A 16,481-nucleotide genomic window follows, 5' to 3' on the forward strand; every position below is an offset into this window, starting at 1 on the left:
CTACCTTGCAAGGTTGTTGTGGGGCTTCAGCGAGGAGGTGGAGAAAGAAGCATCTCTAGGAGGGAAAGGTGGGAGATAAAGGCAGGCCATAAAAGAGCCCCTCAGGGGAGAGACATTAAGCAGCGCCTTCCTCTTCGGGCCCCATCAACGCTAATTATTTGTGATGGAAAAGCAGAGCCTGTCTCCCTTGTCTTCAAGAAAGTCAGAATTTGCATTTCAATGGGGATTGGGAGGGGGCATCCAGGCACTCTGAGTGAGTGATAATGCAGCCCTTCCGCGTGTGGTTTTCCCCTGGGGAGGAAAGGGGTGGGATGGTTCATGGTGAAATTCATTTCTTCCCTGCAAGCGACTTCCGAATCTCCGAGCCTGGAGATTCAACAAGGAATCAATAATAGCAATCAACAGCAATTAAAAAAACAAAGGCTGGGCTATAGATCAGTGGCAGGACCAGAAATAGCCCCCCCCCCCAATTTTCTATATGTGCCACTTGAAGATACGGCGGTTGAGGCTGCAGACAACCCAAAAGGTTGAAGGAACATTTAAAAGATGCAAGGCTCGCTCGGAGCATAGTTCCCTCCCCTCCAAACAGTCCCGGGAACTGTAGTCTATCCTCTCGCCAAGCTACAATTCCCAGCACCCTTAACAAACAACAGTTCACAGGATTCTTATTTTGGGGGGTGGAAGAGCAGGACTCACCTATTTATTTCATGAAATGTATAAACAAACAAACCTCAAAGCAGTTTACAACTTGAAAAATCATCAAGAAGAGAAATCAACAACAAAAATGATTTAATGAGGCTGGGGTATTGTTTAGTGAGGGGTTGCTGTTATTGATACTATCTTTATTTTAGTTCTCGCTACGATTTGTGTTCAAATTGCTCAATTTGGCTGTGTATTTTTTAATGATTTATTTATTGTTTATGTGCTTTTTCATGTAGTAAGCCACAATGAGCATGGCTTGAACTATGGGAAGGCATCATACTACTAATACTTATTAATGCTAATACTACTAATAATTTTATGATTTATTCCCTGCCCATCTGACTGAGCTAATAAACCATCAAACAATAAAAACTTCCCTATACAGGACTGCCTTTTGGATGTGTTCTGAAAGTCAGGCAGTTGCTTATCTCCTTGACATCTGACTGGAGGGCATTCCACAGGGAGGGCACTACTACCGAGGCCGTGTCCAGGATGAGTGATGGGGGTGGAGACGCTCCTTCAGGTCTACGGGGCTGAGGCCATTTGGGGCTTTAAAGGTCAGCACCAACACTGCTGGTTTCCCATTGGGGCATATGCTTGGCCACTGTGTGAGAACAGGATACTGGACTAGATGCTGGGCCATTGGCCTGATCCTGCTGCCATGTTCTTCTGCTGTTCTTTCCCTCCTTTTGCACAAGGCAGAAATTGAGATGGTTCCCTTTAAGCATGACTGCTGTGAAAATATTTCCAATCGCCTGTCCCAATAGAGGGCTTGCCGGTGCATTGACTTCCTCCTATATTGCTTAGGGGGAAGCAGGAGGTTTTTATTCCAAGCCAGCCACAAAATAAGATGAGTCATTGAAAGGGGAAGGTGGGAGACATACAGACAGAATTATTTCCAGCTTCGTCCCCTGAAGATGAGTTCAGGAAGGGGGGTGGTGGCGGCAGCGGTGCTTTCAGGCTTTGCTCCCTTCGGAAAAGAGAGGCTAGGAAGCGGCAAGGCTAGAGAGGAGGACTGGCAAACCTGCAGCCTTCTGGATGTTGGTTGGATTTGAACCCACAGCAGCCTGGGTGGCCAATGGTCAGGGGTGGCAAAATTTGGAGACTTGTCCCTGATCTAAGAGGTAGCACCTCCCTCCTCCATGGGCTAATGTTCTGACTTGGCATGAGGCGGTTTCCTATGTTCCTGCTTACAGCAGCCGTTTATTCAAATCCATGAGGACTAGCACCTTATTTTGTCTTTAGGGGAGCAGCTGCAGCCGAGTGGTGGAGAAAGCTGCTTTCGGTCCAGGCCCCAACACCCCCAAGCTCAGTCTGGGAGGGACTCCTGCCCAAAACCCTGGAGAGCTGCTGCCAGCCTGTGTAGACAGTACTGAGCCAGATGGGCCTAGTGGACTGACTCTGCATCAGCACAAGAGTTCCTGGCAATGAGAAGGCAGCAGAGAGAGGAAACAAGAATTAGCCATGAATCCTGCATTGCAGAGGGTTGGACTAGATGACCCTGGGGTGCCTTCCAACTTGACAGTTCCATGATTCCTCCGTTCAGATCCCTCAAATGGCTTGTTCCTCTCCTCCTCCTCCTCTTTTCCTCCTATGCTTGAGCTGGCCATTCCAGGAGCATCTGCCCAGCTTGGCTCACAGCAAATTAAGCCACTCAGCCCTCCCTCCGCTGCCCATCCCTGGAAGACTCTCAGCCTGGCAAAGAGCAGCTAAGTCCTTCCCCGAGCAGTTTTTGCTGTGCGTCCCTGAACACAAAGGGAAGGAGAGGATGCCCAGCGCCTTATTAATCACGAAGACAGCCAGGGAGTCTTTTAAAACAGACACGTTGGAGGGGTCTCTTGTCTTGATAAATGCAGCGAGGCGTCCGCTGCTCTCCAGAGAGGTGGCAATATCAGGGATTTGCAGCTGGCTGCAGGAGAGGGGGGGCAACGCGCACAGACAGTGTTGTGTTTTCAAAGGAAGCCCCCTGCCCTGCCCCCCTCTTGGCCAACCCCAGTGGCTCTCTTTGGGAGACGAGCCCACTTTCAAAGAATCATAGAATTTTGGTGTTGGAAAGGGACCCCCAAGAGTCATCTAGTCCAACCTCTCCAGCTTGTCATCAACCTTCTTAAATTGTGGTGCCCAGAACTGGACACAGGATTCCAGGTGTGGTCTGACCAAGGCAGAATAGGGTGGCATCATTACTTCCCTTGATCTGGACACTAGATGTCTCCGGATGCAGCCTAGAAGTGCATTAGCTTTTTTTGTTGCTGCATCCTTGCAAGGTGTCGACTTGGGAAATCTTTTCTTAGGCTTCAATATTTTCCTCCAGCAAAATATTTTCCCTCTCTATTTCTTCCGGGGTTGTTGCTGTTTTACAGCTCCAAACACCACAGAGAAGCTGACACCTTAGGGATAACTCAGCAGAGCATGAGACTCTTAATCTCAAAGTCACGAGTTTGAGCCTAGCATTGGGCAAAAGATTCCTGCATTGCAGGGAGTTGGACTAGATGACCCTCGAGGTCCCTTTCAATTTACAATTCTTTGGTTCTGTGGATCCTTCATGATTTTGGTGGGTGCATTGCAAAGGTTTTGCCACAGATTTTTGATCTCGTGGGTGCCTTGATTCCGCCCCCTTCATTCACAGTTTGCCTATTAAAAATACTGAGAAAAACCGTGGGAGGGGAGGAATTATATTGACAAAATTGTAAACATGTACAGTGGTACCTCGGGTTACATACGCTTCAGGTTACAGACTCCGCTAACCCAGAAATAGTACCTCAGGTTAAGAACTTTGCTTCAGGATGAGAACAGAAATCGTGCTCCGACGGTGCGGCAGCAGTGGGAGGCCCCATTAGCTAAAGTGGTGCTTCAGGTTAAGAACAGTTTCAGGTTAAGAACAGACCTCCGGAACGAATTAAGTTCTTAACCTGAGGTACCACTGTATCCTGTTTTGCTGGGGCCAGTAGGGAAAGGATTAGAAAGTACCTGATCAGGACCTGGGAGAGCTCCCAGGTCTGCGGCTGATCAGGACCCCGGACAGCTCCCAGTGGGCTTTGCTCTCTGAGCTTGAGGAGATGTTGTCTCAGCAAAGGCTTAGTCATCTGAGGTCTTTAAAGCGCTGGCAGGGCATGACCTTCCAGTGACTCTGCCCTCTTGGGAGAGCTGCTTGCAATATTTATCTTCTCTTGTAGTTGCATGTGCTAGCACACAGAGCTGATATGCAGCGGCAGAAGTTAACTTGAGTTGATAAGCTGGAATGTAAGAAGGGGTTTAAGAAGGATGTTGACAACCTGGAAAGTGCGCAGAAGCAGGCAACCAAGATGGTGAAAGGATCTGGAAGTAGAGTCTTATGAGGGATAGCTGAAGGAGCTTGGAAAAGAGGAGACTGAGAAGCGATACAAGAGCCATCTTCAAATACGTGAGGGGCTGTCACATGGAGGATGGAGCGATATTCTTTTCTGCTGCTTCTAGGAGGGGGGAATCCAAACAAATAGATTCAAATGGCAAGAAAGGGGATTCCGACTAATCATTAGGGCACTGTTTCCCAGAGTGGGCAATACCCCCCCTGGGGGGCACTGGAATGATCTAGGGGGCAGTAGTAGCCTCAGGTGCAATTGAGGGACGTTGAATAAAATAAGGGGATGGTGGAAGCGTAAAGAAAGAAGAAATTTTTGAAAAACATGTTTCATCTGTTGTACAATGAATAAGGTGTCTTATTTACAACAACGTATTTCTTTACGATGTTGTAGGTAGAAATATAAATATACAAAAGAACACATATTTGTCCCTGCATCTTTCTGTTCATATGTTTAAAGGAGGTAGATTTCCAGGGGGGCACTGAGTATTTTTTTTCCCTGAAAAGGGGGCGATAGGTCAAATAATTTTGGGAACCTCTGCATTAGAGAGAACTTTCGGATGGAAATAGATATTTGACAGTGGAGCAGACCGACTCCCTCAGAAGATGGTGGACTGTCCTTTGGAGGTTTTCAAGCAGAGGTTGGGTGGCCGTCTGTCATGGATTCCTTGGCTGTGATTTCTGCGTCGCAGGGGGTTCGATTCCAGAGGTTGATAGACCTCTCCTGTATGAATTTGTCTAATCCCAGTTGGTGGCCCTCAAACCCCGTGTGGGAGTGAGTTCCATGCTTTAACTATGGAACTATGTTTTCTTGCGACCCTCTGGTTGGTTCGGATGTAGTTCTTTGGCACCAATAAATCTGATTTTACCAGGGACCAACCAGCAGGTTACATAAGAGTGAGGAACTTTTTGGATTCTCAAGGACTTGTCACCAGGCTGGATGGGGCAGGGCAAAACTGGCTTGATGTTGAAGCTGTGGAAAGGGGGGGTTATTGGGCTGCTCTTGTTTTTATTCTGGTTATGTGTTTTGTGTTTTTATATAGTGATTTTATGTTGTGAACCACCCTGAGACCTGTGCGTATAGGGTGGAATAATGATAATAATTTAGACTGAAGATGGAGGAGACCAGTGCAATCTGCAACTCTCCATCCCATCCTCAGTCTATGCACATAGGCACTCAGCACACAATGGATACTGAACATGCTCAGACTTCATAGAGCTGTTTTGGGGTCCTCCCCTCTGCTTCTTCTCTAGAGCTTTATCCTAAATATTTTTGTGCTTCCACAAATATCGAGGCTCCCTCAAGCCTCCTGCACTTCACGGGGTTGGTCTTGATGACCCTTGGGGTCCCTTCCAGCCCTGCAGTTCTATGTTTCCATGATAAGCCTCCACATCCTTTCCTCTTAGGGAATTGATCTCTGCTGGGAGTTTTTCAGGTAACACCTAGGACTTCTGCAGAATCATGAGAGAGTCCTAATGTTGGGCAATTCTGAACTCCAGGGAGAAATTGGGGAAGAATTTCAGGAGTGTGTGTTTTCTTTGCACAGAAAGCCAAGCTAAGACAGACAGGGTGTGCCACAGGGAGATCTTGTCAAATGTCTCTCTGAGACAGGAAAGTGGGGGTGGGGGGGTGGGAGAGGTCCCCTAAACACGCACACCCCCAGACCCACCACTGAGAGTGACGTGTCCCTTTCTGCGACATCCATTAGCTCTCCATTTAGGGAGGAAAAACTGAAAGCGCGATTAAAATAAAACCTCCTCTCTTGCCTGTTTTCCCTCGACACACACGATCTCAGCAGCTTGTCAAAAATTGTCACTTTTGCAGGGGGGGGTGGAGGGGAGGAAGGAAAAGAGGCCAGAATGCGCGATGCTCTGCCCGCCTTGCAGAGCGGGCCAGATCCCGACTTGCCGCGTGGATTTTTCGCAATTAGAGAGGTGCTCGTGGGATGCTGTTTGGCACCAGGCGCATAAAGGCTTTCCCTCTATTTGTGCTCTTGCTCCAGCACCCCCCATTTGCCCCCCCCTCCTGAGGAAAGGATTTGCCATTTTGGCATGTTTTTGGCACAAAATCACATTGAAAAGCCAGATTAGCCTTTGGGCTAGGTCAGAGAGAGCATATTCATTAGATAAAAAATGATAATAGCGCATGCCCATGCTTTAGCAAAATTGACAAGAGGGGAGATCACACACACACACACCACCCTCACATCTGCTACAACTTGAATAATTCATAGCACTCATGAATATGCCAATCTGGTGATTGGTGATTAGGTTCACATAAAATGCAATTTAAATCTTGGCAGGATACCGGATATATCCCCCTCCCCTTCTCTCCAGACCCTACGCAAAGCTTTGCTGCAACTTCCCTTCTCTTTGTGGAGCAGTTGCAGAGCCCTTTCGACTGAGATTCGCACCAGGGTCCAGAGAATGCTGTGGGGGAAATGACACGGCCATAATAAGCACCTGCAGGATGGGGCCAGTGCCCCACCTAGTCCAGCATCCTATTTTTGTGGCGTCCCAGACGCCCCAGTTGAGAAACCCACGAGCAGGAGCTGAGCACAAGAGGACTCTCTCCCAGGGTTAGAAATTCAGATGTATAAGCCAGGCGCCAACTGGCTCATTAAACCGAGTTTGCAGTCACCAAAACAGAATGTCTAGTTGCCATTTTGAGACAGGACGCCTCTAAAAGTCTTACTTTTCAAAGGATGGACTGACTGTGATTGACTCACAGTTAAACATCTGGCTAGTGCAGATGACAACCTTGAGGTAGGATAAGAGCTTTGAGAACTTAAAGGCCCAAGATTAGAACCTGTTTGGCCCAGTGGTTAGCAGCAGGGGTCGGCAAACTTTTTCAGCAGGGGGCCGGTCCACTGTCCCTCAGACCTTGTCGGGGGCCGGACTGTATTTTGGAAAGGAGAAAAAAAGAACGAATTCCTATGCCCCACAAATAACCCAGAGATGCATTTTAAATAAAAGGACACATTCCACTCATGTAAAAACACGCTGATTCCAGGACCGTCCGTGGGCCGGATTTAGAAGGCGATTGGGCCGCATCCGACCCCCAGACCTTAGTTTGCCTATCCATGCTCTAACCACTGACCTGCTGGCCTCACCACACCCACACCCCACCCCGCAAATATGCAGCCAGCCACAATTTTGCATCCGAACCTAGATTCATTTTTGGATCCCCTGTTTCTTTTGATGATATTTACATTTTTGGCTCGGACGGTTGCCATGTGCTACCTTTCCTCGCCTCGATTCCAAAATGCCAAACTTGTCCCCTCCCCCCAAAAGGCAGATGGTCCAAATTCACACCATATTGAAGGGAAATCGAGAAGGAGAAAAGTTACACCCACTCTGCAGAGAAGGAGAGAGAGAGGGGGGCGGGGGGAGAGATTCTGGCTCAGTTGGGAATTTCAGGCCGGCCCAATGAGACAATTCTTATTATCGCAGGGCCAATGGACCATTTCGTTTATTTGTTGATATTTATTGCACTGATATTTATTGCTAGTTGACCAAGGGGTCATCTAGCCCAACCCGCTGCAAATCAGGAATCGCAGCTGAAGAAATCACAGCTATTCTCCAAGGCTCACGCGACTCTCCATTTAACAGTGAGATAGGTTAGACCAGCCTTTCTCAACCTGTGGGTCCCCAGATGTTGTTGAACTACAACTCCCATCACCCCTAGCTAGCAAGGCCAGAGCTCAGGGATGATGGGAGTTGTAGTCCAACAACATCTGGGGACCCACAGGTTGAGAACTGCTGGTTAGCCTGAGAGAGGCAGTGCCTGGCCCCCACAGTCACCCAGTGAGTGTCCTGGCCCAGTGGGGATTCAGACACTGGTCTCTCCCAGGTCCTGATCTGACACTCTAATCCAGGCTTCCTCAACCTCAGCCCTCTCCAGATGTTTTTGGCCTACAGCTCCCATGATCCCTAGCTAGCAGGACCAGTGGTCAGGGATGATGGGAATTGTAGTCTCAAAACATCTGGAGGGGCGAGGTTGAGGAAGTCTGCTCTAACCCATGGGTACCCTGGGCTAGAGCATTGCCTCTGCATGCAAAAGGGCCCAGTTTCATTCCCCACCAGATCTTAGGGCCAGAGACAGATCCCTTGCCTGAAAACCTCAGAGAGCTGCTGCCAGTCAGTGTCTAAGCTAATTGGACCAGTGATGTGACCAATAAGGCTCCTTCCTCCAACGAGCTCAAGGTGGTGTACCTGCAGTCCCCACAACAACCCTGTGAGGTAGGTTAGGCTGAGACTCACAGATGCTTTAGTTGAGATTCCTGCATTGCAGGGGGTTGGACTAGATGAACCTTGGGGGTCCCAACTCTATGATTCTTTGATTCTATGGGAGGCAGGGACTGGCCCAAAGCCACCACCCAGTGAGCTTCATGGCAGAGTGGGGAGATTTGAACCCTGGTCTCTCCCAAGTCCTAGTCTAATGCTCTAACCCAGGCATCCCCAACCTTCAGCCCTCCAAATGTTTTGGACTACAATTCCCATCATCCCTGACCACTGGTCCTGTTAGCTAGGGATCATGGGAGTTGTAGGCCAAAACATCTAGAGGGCCACAGGTTGGGGATGCTTGCTCTAACCACTATGCTACCCTGGTAGGTGCCTTCACTGTTTTGTTTTCAGTGCCTGATAGAAACTTTTTTTTCCCTTTAGCAAGGATACTCAGGCAAGTACACCTGACATGCCTTTTAAAAGATAGCTTTACAGTGGTGCCCCGCAAGACGAAAAACTCGCTAGACGAAAGGGTTTTTCGGTTTTGCGTTGCTTCGCTAGACGAATTTCCCTATGGGCTTGCTTCGCAAGACGAAAACGTCTTGCGCTTTTTTCTTAAAGCCGCTTGAAGAGGCGCAGTTGCGACGGACCGTGCTTCGCAAGACGAAAAACATCGCAAGACGAAAAGACTCGCGGAACGAATTATTTTCGTCTTGCGAGGCACCACTGTATTCTGTTCTGTATATATATATATATATTAATTCTGGCTACTTTTTTGGGTGAAGCTAACTTGTTTTTAATATCTCGTTTTTATTGGTCATGTCAATGTATATTTTATGTAAATCACCTGGAGGTTTTGACAAGCGATTCCCTCTCTCTCTCTCTCTCTCTCTCTCTCTCTCTCTCTGTATTGAATGTGCTTATATCCTGCCTTTCTCCGAAGTTGGGATTCAAGGCAGCTCCCAACACTTAGAAATATCATTACAAACTTCAAAGTAATAAAAGGAAACTGCTTTCCTTCCCTGGAGGATTTTAATCAGAGTTTGTATGGTCATCTGCCATGAATGCTTTAGTTGAGGATCCTGCATTGCAGGGGGTTGGACTAGATGACCCCAGGGGTCCCTTCCAACTCTACCATTCTATGATTCGTTGATTTTATGAAAGCAATAGTTAAAAGACATCAGGACACATTTAGAACCAACAATTAAAATCCAGTTCGTCCTCGCAGCAGCTGAATGGTCAGCACTGCCCTGGACCTTAGTGTTCCTAGAATCCTAAAGCTGGAAGGGACCCCCAAAGGTCATCCAGCCCAACCCCCTGCAATGCAGGAATCACAGCTAAAAGTTTCCGAAGGCTTGTCTGAACAGGGAGGTCTTAGCCTTGTGGCGGAGTCTCTTGGGAGTGAATCCCACAATATATGAGCAGTCACAGGAGAGAGAGAGAGAGAGAGAGAGAGAGAGAGAGAGAGAGAGATATTATTGGCATCTGCCTGTCTCAAGAGACAGGAGTGAAGTCAAAGCACTGTGTGAGCAGCACTGAAATGGCCTCCCCACGGCGCTGACCTGGGCAAAGTGTCTGGAGGTCCTGGGCTGCCCAGAGGTCAAGATCCCCCTTCCGGCCTCACTGAGGGGGTCGGAAGGAAAGCAGAGCAAGACGTTTGGCACCAGCTGGCTGCAAGAGTTGCCAGAAGGAGGCGTACAAGGCGCCATCCAACCGTCTTAGGGACTCCCCTCAAGATTTGTGTAGGGTTCACTCCTGAGCCTCCTCTTTTCCTGTATATATCCCACAAGGGAAGATGAAATTGGGGGCGGGGAAGTTGCATTTTGCCAAAAAGAAAAGATGAGTGTTTTAAGGGGCTTACTCCCAGGTAAACGGGGATATGATTGCTGTCTTGCAGAATCCATTGAGGGAGAGTTTGTTTCATAAAGCTCTGAATATCGGTCACTGGAGTGGATTGGCATAAGGCAGGGAGGGAGGGAACCACCAGAAAACGTTCCATTGATGAATTGTCACAATTAGCCAATGAACACTTTGATTGCAAATTAAAGAGAGTTCCAAAGTTAATTGCCGCTGGCCATCTGGACGTTTTCCCCCTGGCACATCCGACCGGCTGAATTAGTGCAAAGATTTCATCCCATCGCCGGTTATCAAGCCTTGCGCTCCAATTATACGTCGACTCCAGAGATCTCAAAGACTCCCTGCAACCTGCCCAGGGACCCACCAACGACCCATAGGCAGAACTCTTTGGAAAACCCTCCGAATGGAAAACCACCGCCTTATGTGCAAATCAGCCTACTAGAGAGGCAGCGTGGTGTAGTGGCTAGAGGGTTGGATTAGGACCCGGGTTTGAATCGCTGGCTCGGCCATGAAGCTGGCTGGGTGTGACGTTGGGTGGGGGCAGTTGCTGCCTATCTTGGCTTAACCTACCTCGCAAGGTTGTTGTGGGAACTAAGTGAGGAGCAGTGGTGAGCTATCTATGCCACCTTGAGCCCTTTGTGGGACAAAAGTGGGATTTGACCTCAAGAAATAAATAGATGTCTCTGTCAGTAGAGCATGGAACTCTTAATCTCAAGGTTGTGGGTTTGAGCCCCACGTTGGACAAAAGACTTCTGCATTGCAGGGGGTTGGACTGGATGACCCTCGTGGACCTTCCAACTCTATAATTCTATGAAATAAAATGTTCTCTGAGGGGTATAAAGGCTCAGCTCAGCAAAGGCCTTTCTGTTGGGCCTGAAAGCAGCCATGAGGAGCTGTCCCAGGTCCTGAACAGTTTTGGAGCCTGTCGTGCCTTGACCCCCCCCCCAACCCTGTACGTTTTGTATACCACATTTATATACCACAATTTTCTCTGTGGATCTCAGAATCATAGAATGGTAGAGCTGGAAGGGACCCCAAGGGTCATCTAGTCTAACCCCCCCACAATTTAAGAAGGGTATTGACAAACAAGAAGAGGAGATCAGCCAAAACGATCAAGGCTGCTGATAGATGTAATGTCTTCCATTAATCTGTCCAGCATTTTATTACACTTTTAAAAAATAATAATATCAGCCTTCATCTAAGCTGTGCTGGTCCCTCCCCTGTTTTTATCCATAAAACTGTGAAGGAGTTTCGGCTGCGCAAGGCTGTGTGAGCTTCAGGGCTGCCTGGAGGTTGGAACAGGAGACCTGGTCCAGCAATCTAACCACAACACACCAGATCTCATATCCTGCAGCAGGGAGTTCCACAGACTAACAGAGTGAAAAGGGGGGGGAAGCACTGTGCTTTTGCAAATATGAAACCTGACGGCCACAACAAGTAAGACGAAAAGCATATTAAAAAATTTCAAACAGCAGAAAGGCAGCCCTGACTGCTGCAAAACCCCCATTTTGCAACAGTGATTCACATCGAACCAAAGACAGAGGCTTCAGTCTCCTGTGCAGGCTTACTAGGGAGCACATCCCACAGAGCTCAGTCAAAGTTACTTCTGCGTAGGCAGCTGAAATAAAACTGCAACATAAACCCAGCTGATCTCAATGAGCTGGGATCAGAACGGCAATTTCTTGCGAGCAACATAGATATTACATAACACTTTACCCTGAAGCCTTAATTAGAAAGCTCAGCTCTGCAGCCATTTCCCAACTCAGGTCTTGCAGCGCAACCACCGGAGACATGTTCCTCTGGGCATGTGCAGAGGACAGTTCCCTTTGCACTGGCTTGGCCCCACATCTTTCTTGTACACTGTGGAATAAGGGTGTTCAGGGGACCCTTTTCCACCAGCACCGGAATCCTTCGTCCCTGAGGTTTTGAGAGAGGCTGGTTTCAACAAAGACAATCTGTAGGTCCCTGGAAACCCCTGCAGCCTGAAACCTCTGGCTAGGACTGGGGAGAAGAGTGAGATTTAAGAAATAAGAAAGCAAATGAACAGAAGATAAGAAGAGCCTTCTGGATCAGGGCAAAAGCGGCCAAGCTTTGCAGTATCCTGTTGTCACAGTGACCCATAAGAACCTGGGAATCTAGACAGGCTGCCTCTGGACTGGGAGGTTCCATAAGATGATGACGATCATCATCATCATCCAAGATTCTTAATCTCAGGGTCATGAGTTCAAGTCTCATATTGGGCAAAATATTCCTGCATTGCAGGGGGTTGGACTAAATGACTCTTGGGGTCCCTTCCAACGCTACAATTCCATGGTTCCAAGGCTTTCAGAGCCTGCCTGCTGGATAAGGCCACTGGCCCACCTAGTCCAGCCTCCTCTTCTCGAAGGGGCCAACCAGATGCCTCTTCTGGGAAACCCCCAAGAGCTGCTCTCCCCTCCTGCAGCTTCCAGCAACTGGTGTTCAGAAGCATTGCTTCATCTGGCCCTGGAGGCAGAGAAGAGCCATTGTGTCTGGCAGCCAGCCTTAGCCTTCTCTTCCATGAATGCACCTAATCCGCTTTTAAAGTCATCCTAGTTGGCAGCTGTCTCTACCTCCTGTGGGAGGGAGTTCCATAGATGAACTCTGCAATTGCACGAAGAAGTCCTTTCTTCCACCTATCCTGAATCTTCCAACATTGAGCTTCGTTGGACACCCACAAGTTCACAGTGTCTGTTTCAATGGGTCTACTCTCCATGGGACAAAGAGTAGGTTTAAACACCTTTATCCTCCTGGTTTTATTTCTTCCACAAAACTCATATACCACTTGTAATGCAATAAAATAATATGCAAGGGCTGCCCCATGGAAGAGGGAGGGGGCTTGGTTTCTCCCGCTCCTGAGGGTGGGACTCAAACCCATGGCTTCAAGTTACAAGAAAGGAGATTCCAACTAAACATCAGGAAGAACTTTCTAGAGCTGTTTGACAGTGGAAGGGACTCCTTCAGAAGGTGGTGGACTCTCCTTCCTTGGAGGTTTTTAAGCAGAGGTTGAGTGGCCATCTGCCATGGATAATTCAGCTGAGATTCCTGCCTTGCAGGGGGTTGGACTAGATGACCCTTGGGTCCCTTCCAACTCCGCAATTCTATGGGTCTAGGAAATACTCCACTTTCCCCTCTCCCATATCAGCGAACGGTTGGCATTTGCAGGGAAGATAATGGATGATAAAGATAGCCCACCCACCGGGTGCTTTTTCCTGACTGCTCCCCCCACAGTGACCTCTCCCCTCTTGGGATCTGTGAAACATACAAGGACCCCAACACCAAGTTCAGGTCATTGGATCCATGCTTACGGTATCACTTACACTGACCAGCAGCAGCTCTCCAGAATTTTGGGTGGGGGTCTCCCACATTCCTCCTTGGGGATTGAACCTGGGACCTTGGCATACACGGAGGCTGGTCCGCATGCTTGTGAACAAAGGGCTGATTTAATGGGAACTTATGGACTTGCTTTATACCAAGTCCATCTAGCCCAATATCGTCTGCACTGACTGGCAGCAGCTCTTTGGGGCTTCCGGCAAGGAACTTCTTCTACAGCTCCACTCATGAGCTGTGGTCCTTTCCGTCTCATCAAAGTAAGACCCCAGTCCTCCTGGTTCGAAACGAACAGGAAGCTGCCTTATTCTGAGCCAGACCATTGGGTCCATCTAGCTAAATATTGTCAGCACAGACTGGCAGCAGCTCTCTAGCGTTTCAGGCAGTGGGTCTTGCAGTCTTACCTAGATGATCCAACCCGCTGGGCTGCTGTCCTTTCCTTTTAAAAAACAAAGCAAATTTCCAGTCCTCGTAGAACCATAAAATTGTAGAGTTGGGATCTTTTGCCCAAGGTGGGGCGAACCCATGACCCCGAGGTTTTGAATCTCATGCTCTGCCAACTCTTTGTGGGTCTGCATACAGGGGCTAAAGGAAGCTGGGGGGGGGGGGAGAGACTCTCCCAGGTGCCAGACCCTTCCCAGCCCTATCTAGAAGTACGGGTATATCTGAACCTTCTGCCAACCTCCCACTGAGCAACAAAGCCTTCTATCTCCACACATAGCTCACGCGTCATGCTGCATTTTGGATCACCAGCTCATGAGTCGCAAGCACGATCTCCTGTTATCGCTGCTGCTGCTGCTTATATTATTATTATTGCTATTACTACTACTACCACCGTGGTCATCTTCAAATGACACCCATCCCTTCCACGCCAGCCTCTCCTCGCCCCTTTCCCAGACCTGCTGGTCCCCTTCTGCACAGCCCCCTGGAAACAAGGCACCCCCCTCTTTCTCCCTGTTCACACAACACCCAGATGTCAGCAGGTTTTCACCCCTGTGCAATTCCTCTCCTCCCTTTCTCACAAGCGTAAAGCTGTATTATTCAAGAGCTTAACCATCTCATTATCACACAACTCCTTGCCTTCACACTTCGCCTTTCCGTGGGTTTGGATTCCCAAAGGATGTTGGTGTGTGTGTGTTTTAAAAACAGACCTGCTCTCTGGCAACCCCTTCTTCTGCCAAGTGTTCTCTTTTTCTTTCATTTAGCTTGTTCTTACACTTACACACCAACACGCTTTAAACTGGAAGGGCTCCACCTTCCTCCCTTTTCCTTCCCATTCACCAGAGCTAACACCATGCCAAGCCCTGAACTCCCAAAATTCTCTCTAATTCTTTCTCTGCCTTTCTTTGGATTAGCTTATTTCCCCCCTACACCCCTCAAAATAAGTCCCTTTTCACTCCATGCTGGAGACAAGACACAGAGGGAAAAGGCAGCCTACATTTCCAAACACTTCTATTCTCTTAGCAGATTGCAACAAAAAGAGAGAGAGAGGACTCGTTTGCTTTGGGGACTGCAAATTTTTGCAGCTGGTCAGTTTCCAGGTGCTTGAAGTGGACAAGCAGGAATCTCCCTCCTCTCCCTTCCCCCAAATGAAACAGGGAGGACTCCTTCGCCCAAGGATCTCCCATATTCTCTCTCAGATCGCAAAAAAAGAAAAGAAAAAAGGGTTCATTTCCTTTGGGGACTGGCAGATTTTGGAGATTTGCAGCTGGTCGGTTTCCCCCCTCCCCCCATATCAAATGAAAACAAACGCTTCTCCCCAGAAGCTCCCCAAAGGGGCGAGTTATTACACACAGAGAGAGACTCCCCCATATACACACTTTCTCTGCCATCAGTGCCCCCTCCCCATCCTTCAACCCCCGAGCGATCCTGCCCCCAAGTGAAATGAAATGACATCCCTGCAGGAAAAGAGACAGAGGTCTCCAGGACAGAATCAGAGAATAACGTATTTTAAATTCAGCTGATCCTAATATTTGCAAAACAAGATTTTCAATGAAGTTAGGGCTGGTTTTTGGGGAGGGGTTGGGTGCTATTTTTAAAAAATGCAAACAAACAAACAAACAAACACGCCCCTACCTGACTCTCTCACTCCTGTGCCTCCTTTTTTTTTCAGAGTCTGCAGGAATGCATCGCTTCTCCCAGCAGGGAAGAGAAGACTTCTCCCTCGCCCTGTCTCGCTTCTCCAAGCGGCGGCGGAGGAGGCGATGGTGCCACCGGCTTCCGAGGCGGAGGGCGATTTTTCAAAGGTGGGGTGTGCGGGGTGGGAGATGGACCCACTCAGAGGGGGCTGAGCCCCACCAGCAGCATCCCCTGCAAAGGAGAGGATGGAGGGGGGAGGAGAAGAGGGGCAGGGTGGGTGGGTGAGTGGGTTTGTAGAAGGGGGGTTCCCTACAGCCAATCCTCGCTCGCAGCTCTGGAAACAAAGGGGGCAGGCAGCCCAGATCAGCCTGGGGGGAAACTGCAGAGAGGCTGGTGTCGAAGGGACCCTTTCGTGGCGCCCCGCTGGTTCTCCATGGGGGGGGTGATGGTTGTGGGGTGGGGGCCTCGCCTCTCGCCTTCTCGACCTGCCTGGGCTCCTGCTCTCTCTCTCTCTCTCTCTCTCTCTCTCTCTCTCTCTCTCTCTTCCACCTGCACGCCCAGTTAGAGAGGAATAGCAGCTGCTGGTGGGACTGATGGTAACGCAAGGCAGAACTGGGAAAGCGGGGGGGGGGGGGAATGAAGAAAGAGAGTATCAGATGCGCATGCGCTTGGGTTCCTATAAAGACACGCAGACATTCTCTCTCACGCACACTGTATCACTCTTACACTTACACTTTTTCCAGCTATCAAAGCACCGACGAGTAGCACTCGGGCATGCAACTTTTGCAAAACAAATATGAAATAAGTTCGTGGGTGTTTGGAGAGAGGTTTGCAGGAGCTCCTTGCCTGCCCAGATCTGGGTGTATTGATTTTTCATTAGGGTTAGGCTTGCCATAAACAGTCTCGAAACGATTCTACAGTGGGGAGTTTT

General features: G+C 48.9%; 1 protein-coding gene across 1 annotated transcript in view; it reads right to left on the bottom strand.

The window, feature by feature from the left end:
• Window positions 1–16,060, bottom strand: part of NCAN (neurocan) — a 60,944-nt gene extending 44,884 nt beyond the window's left edge. Inside the window, exon 1 of the mRNA XM_080988738.1 lies at window positions 15,548–16,060. The gene's annotated coding sequence lies outside the window, so the exon portion shown is untranslated. The remainder of the gene's footprint in view (window positions 1–15,547) is intronic.
• Window positions 16,061–16,481: the final 421 nt, after the last annotated feature.

This window comes from Podarcis pityusensis, assembly GCF_964106645.2.
Source record: "Podarcis pityusensis genome assembly, chromosome: 18".
NCBI classification, from domain to species: Eukaryota; Metazoa; Chordata; class Lepidosauria; order Squamata; family Lacertidae; genus Podarcis; species Podarcis pityusensis.